The sequence below is a fragment of the Carcharodon carcharias genome, chromosome 31 (genome assembly GCF_017639515.1).
Source record: "Carcharodon carcharias isolate sCarCar2 chromosome 31, sCarCar2.pri, whole genome shotgun sequence".
Lineage (NCBI taxonomy): Eukaryota > Metazoa > Chordata > Chondrichthyes > Lamniformes > Lamnidae > Carcharodon > Carcharodon carcharias.
In genome coordinates, this window is record NC_054497.1 from 31,690,432 (window position 1) to 31,696,696 (window position 6,265).

Consider the following 6,265-nt stretch of genomic DNA (forward strand, 5'->3'; position numbering starts at 1 on the left):
TTCCAACTGCCCCTTCTTCCTGAGGGAGCTGCTCCTCTCTATGCCCAGCCAGGTGCCTCCATCGCTTTCTTCTCCCTCATCTTCACTCTGTGTACGCCACGAGACACACAGCTAGGTCACCAAGCTCCATGCTCCTGATGTACTCCTCCTGCAAGATGAATGAGAGATATGCATGGGTTAGCTTGTGTGTACTAAGAACCTCTCTTGGTTGAGTCTGAAGGCCTCTTAACACATCCCAGAGAGTATTGGCAAACACTTGGATGGCCAGAGCTCAGTGCGCTGCATGGCTGCCTGAAACCCCACCCACCTCCGCCCTATCCCACCTGACCAATTGGCAGCAGCTTTACCCATTGGACTGCAGGCTGTGCTCTCAGCTCAGGCACAGACATTCTCCTAACCCGCACTGCAAGGCTGCACTGTTAGCTTGAACCATGGGAGAGTCTGGTCCAAACCAGGATGTTGACATTGCCAAGGGGCTGTGACCACTTCCAGCAGTGACTGCTCCATGGTCAGCTTTAGGAAGGAGATTGTACAACGTGTGTTGTTGTTCAACTGTTCTGCAGTCCACTAAAATGCTCATTAGTTTGCAGCCTGTGCCCAAGGGGTGAAAAGCTCTGGAGCACTTGGTGGTACCATAGGCATCTGCATTGCTTGAGTAGGTAGATAAGTTAGAGGCCCGGTTCTGATCATATCAGTGTGGCTGTACCTGAACTGTCACTTTATATAAGGTTTTCCTAATGTGTAGCCCCTTCCCTCCATACTCCTGCACATCCTTGTGCGCTACCCACATTACTATGCACTCAACTCTGAGTTCCCCTTGAAGTGCAGCTTGCGAAGTGCACACCTAATAAAGATGAAAGACATCAGTGTGCAATCACACCGACGTGTTCAGATGATCCAGGTGAGGGGGGTATGATTCCGATGAACAATGATATGTGCAAATCTATTACAATGAAGTTCCCGATGTCCAGCAACAGGAAATGGAGCCCACCATTGACAGGCAGAGCAGATGGTTACAAACTAGTTTCACGACAGCGTGAAACCAATTTCTGGCCTTCCTGCCATATTGTCCTCTCAACGCTGTCACGATGCCTGACACCAATGAGAGTGGACAATTCCACCCAGTATAAAGAGTACAATTCTGAAGGGAGTGCAGGAGCAGGATGACCTGGGTGTATATGTGCATAAATCAGAAGGTGGCAGGATAGGTTGAGAGAGTGGTTAATAAAGCACATGGCATCCTAGGCTTTATTAATAGTGGCATAGAGTACAAGAGCAAGGAGATCATGTTAAACTTGAATCGTACACTGTTTCGGCCTTAACTGTAGTATTGTGTTCAGTTTAGTTTAGGAAGGACATGAAGGCATCATAAAAGCTTCACAAAAATGGTTCCAGGAAATGAGGAACTGCAGTTATATAGATTGGAGAAGTTGGGACTGTTCTCCTTGAAGAAGGGAAGGTTGAGAGGAGATTTGATAGGGGTATTAAAAAGGGGTCTGGAAAAAGTGGTTAGGGAAAATCTGTTCCCATGGTGGGAAGATTGAGAACAAGAGGACACAGATTTAAGGTGGTTGGCAAAAGAATCAATGGAGACATGAGGAAAAACATTTTCACGCAGCATATGGTTTGGGATCAGAATGCACTGCCTGAGAGTGTGGGGAAGGCAACTTCAGTGGAGGTATTTAAGAGGGAATTGGGTTATTATCTGAAAGGGAAGAATGTGCAGGGCTATGGGAAGAGGGAAGGGAGTAACACTTGGTCAATTACTCCTTCAGAGAGCTGGTGCAGACACAAAAGGCCAAATGGCTGCCTCCTCTGCTGTAGCCATTCTACGATTGTGTGTCGGGATAAGGGGCCAGTCATTTAGGATGGAAATGAGGAAAAATTTCTTCACTCAGAGCGTTGTGAATGTTTAGAATTCTCTACACCAGAAGACTGTGAGTGTTATTGTTGAATATGTTCAATAATGGAGTCACGGGATATGAGAATGGGGAGGGGGAGGGGCAGTGAAGTTAAGAAGCCCAATGTTCTAAACTTTCTACCAAATCAATCAGGTGAGATGGCAGAAAGATAGCTCAGCAGTGGAGGGTAACATTAATACATTGGTTATGAGAATCAGTTGTGTGCAATAGAAGCCAACAAGCACCCAAGAAATTGGAATAAGAATAGATCATACAGCCCCTTGAGCTTGCTGCATCATTCAATAAGATCATGGCTGTTCTTTGATCTTAACTTCAGTTTCCAGTGGAATTCTGCAGTCTCTACACTTTACTGTAGCCCTCTCTGCTGTGCTTTTGATGCCCTTTTACCAATGCCAAGGCTGGGTTTGGGTTAATCTATTGTGTTATACACCATTCCAGAGTACAAATCCATGGACGGTGGCAACTTTCCAGTACCTCATTCCTGGATTTGTCAGTGTAGTAGGTCATGGCACCTCAGCCTAATCCTGTCTTCACCTGTTGTCCATTTCTACATATTTCCTGGCAGGTTATCGTGCACAGGAATGAGAATACCAACATTTTGAAGTACAGTTAAGGAATTGTCCTGAAATAGTCACCCGATATATTGTTGTACTGGTCTGACCTTAATCTTCTCCTGGGATAATTGGAAGACATTGGTGACTCATCATTACCTTACATCCCTGTACTGCAAGAGGTAAAAGTTCAGCCACTATGCACCAAGGCTCTGGACTTCTCTTCCTAAACATCTTGCCTCACTAAAAGCTCTCCTGCTTTCAATAAAGCTTTCTTCAGCCACTTCATTTTCTTCCCTCCAAACACCCCTCAACAATTCTTTCAGTGTACCACTTTCATTAGTAAAATGCCCAGAGATGTTGGTCTATGTGAGGAGTGTCATATCAGTCTAAATTTTACAGACCATGTGCCCCTATGATCCACGATATAGAAAAACACCCTTAATGACAGCACAGGATGTTTTACTCCATCGAGCAGGAATGAGCTACCTATTTTATAAAATCAGCTTTGCTACAAAAGAGAAACTTCACACACTAACTGCGTAAATGTCTTTATTTAGGTGCCTATGAAAGCATTTATTAACAAGTTGTAAAGTTTTACTGAAGCATACATACAGACTTATACACAATTAATGAACACATTCATGTTTATAAATCTAGCAGTTATCAATCAATTCTCTAGTTAATAAAAAAAAGTACAAGTTAAAAAAAGCAATGCATTAAACTCCCAGAACCTCATTCACCGACCCAACTTTACCCAGTTCAAATTTAAGAGAGTGGGTTGTGTTAAGCTGCTGCATCTCCTGTTTGTTTCATTGCAACTTGCACTGGATATAAATGATATATAAACTCCACAGTTTTGCCATTTGAAATAATTTGAACCAATGTTTATGCATTTTCTTGCACTAATCAACACATGGACAACCCAAAGATCAGTCCAAGCAAACAACTTTTGTATAAGTATCAGCAAGATGAAAAACATAAATGATCAGCTTCCCACCAAACCAGCTGGAGTTCACAGAAATTCTGTACTTCAAGATGCAGGGAAGGAAAGTGGAGTATAGTCAAGTGTTCTACAAATTTATTTCCTATATTACCAAGCGTATTGAATTTTCTAGAATATTTTTCTTTCATACAATATTACTAAGGACTACCAACTATTTTACATTACATTTTACACAACATCATTTTCACATTCTCAAAGAATGTTTCTTTTACATTGAGGGACATAAAATTGTCAACTGTATCTTTTTTTAAGTTTGTTTTTCAAAACCCTGGCACTCCACCACCCCCCCACCCCACAGCACCCCCCCAACCCCCCCACCCCCCCTCCAGTCAAAGAAGCTGGAGGAAACCAAGTGTAATACAGGAGAAGCACATTGGAAACAAAGAGCTGCTGGAATTTCCCCCCACTTTCAAACTTTCAAAGCCAGGTTAATTTTGTTTATATGCAATTGAGCTGCTGACAATTTTAAACAGTCCCCCAGAAAGCCCCATTTACACCATTTATTTTCTCAAAGTGAACTCTGGCAACAAATAATTGTGGCTGTCCTCATCCAAGAGACACATTTGTGGTGTCAGCACAGAGAGTATGTTCTTGATTTCCAGCAGTGGCTTCCGAGGCAACAGGACATTATCTCCAGCAACTTTCTTGTTCCGTTTTGAGGCTTTAGGTTGAGGACAGGCCCCAATATGGAGTTAGTGACAACCAGACCGACTTTAAAACCAGTGTAAATAGGATGCAAAGCAGAGAAGCTTCAACATGCATCGTGCAAATTTCCTGCTATACGGTTACTTTTACCACATATGCAAGAAAGATCAGTGAAATATTTATCTTTTTGTAAACTATAAAAAAGACATACTTTTAAACCAGCATCCTCTTTAATAGTCATGAGATCCATTGAAGTCTACAAACTGATGAACTCATTCAGCTCCTGGCAAATTCTCACATTTTAGACAATGCCTGCCCTTTCATTCCTCAACTCCCCAACCCAAATTAATTGCAACAGTTGAAGAAAGAATACAGGAGAATTCTCCCCTAAATTCTGGCAAAAGTGTACAAGTGTGTGCGCCTGATTTTGTTAGACTAGTCATAACAACATGTAACTTCAGCTAAATAGACCACTCACCAACTATTACAATGGGGAAATTTGGAGAAAAAAAAGGATTAGTTCTACCCATGGAAGTGCTTTACAGGCCAAGCTAGTTAAGAGGGTGCAGTGATGTGGTTATGTTAGTGTTTGTACCCTGGTCTGGTGGGTTAGAAGAGCTACTGAACTAGTTTTGTGGGGCAGGCATTTTATTATTTTAATAAATAACTTGTCAATACACAAGGACAAAACATCACGATTAAAAATAATCTTTCATTAACTTTAAATATAGGCAGTGACTTTAAAAAAAAATTGACCAATGTTAAATCAGTTTGGTCACTTGCTCCATAGCCATTGGGCCCTGCCTTTAACAGTCTGTACAGCACTGAACTCCCATTTGGCTGTACACCTGATGCTTCGCTTTCTCTCAACATTACAGAAGCTTTTCAAACTGAAGCTTTTAACAGGTCTTATTGCTTCTTCATTCAGTCCTGTTTGCCTTATTCACAGACTGACATTAAAAGCAAAAAGGCCACACTGTAGGCCAAAAGTAGAGTAACCCTCTGAGTGCAATGCATCATAAAGACTTCAGGCTTTGTTCACAGTTTCTCAGTAGAATGTATAAATACAAAATAATTTTATGATTTGAGAAAGATTATTTTAGATAATTTCCCTCCAGTATTTAATCGGATTTTTATATAAGATGCCATGAAGAAATGCTGCTTTTAAGAAGTGATCAGCACTCACAGCTCAGTAAAAGCCACAGAGAAGGGTTAAGCCATGCCCAAGGGCCTTTTGCTTTATAGCCACAAATGGTTGGTTAATGGTACATAGACTTAATAGACTTATGGTAGTGAAGGATTAACAGTTACAGTACAATTCTCTCATTTAACCATTTTGCTCTGGGATAATTACATTACCTAGTTGAATTCAATCAAGCCTCCATTAGTTTCACTGGCTCTCTCTCTCTCATGTTGCACTCTCCCAAATACTACAGCAATCCAAGGGACCATATGGCTACTAATAAATATGGGGATTCTGTTTATCAAGTGGTGTTAAACTGATAGCTGGGAAATGAAGGAAAAATCTTAGCTGCCTAACTACTGGAATAACCAAAACAAAAAACAAAAATAGCTGGAAAAACTCAGTAGGTCTGACAGTATCTGCGGAGAGGAACACAGTAGACGTTTCGAGTCCGTATGACCCTTCATCAGAAGTTCTGGTGAAGAGCCATACAGACTCGAAACGTTAACTGTGTTCCTCTCCGCAGATGCTGTCAGACCTACTGAGATTTTCCAGCTATTTTTGTTTTTGTTTCAGATTTCCAGCTTCCACAGTATTTTGCTTTTATCTTACTGGAATAACTAGTTGATTTGGTGCTAATTTCTGTGCAATGATCTTCAGCATTGTCCTGCTGGTTAGTCACAGGGCAATGTGGACAAGGGAGATCTCTCCTTTCACCTGGAGGCCTCAATACGAAGCATTGTGCTGCCAGGTGAACACAGAACAGAAACAAAATGCTTCTGCTGAACCCAGATAAAGGAGTTCAGATATCAAAGCAGCTCTGCAATCTGAGTGAGTATGAAGACTCTCAAAGATTCCAGGTTGATCGGTCAAAGAATCTAGCTTCTGGAAACTTGGAAGTATTTTTCACCATAACCTCCCCCATTGAAACAAAGGTTCACGAGGTTGAAGCAGGAGA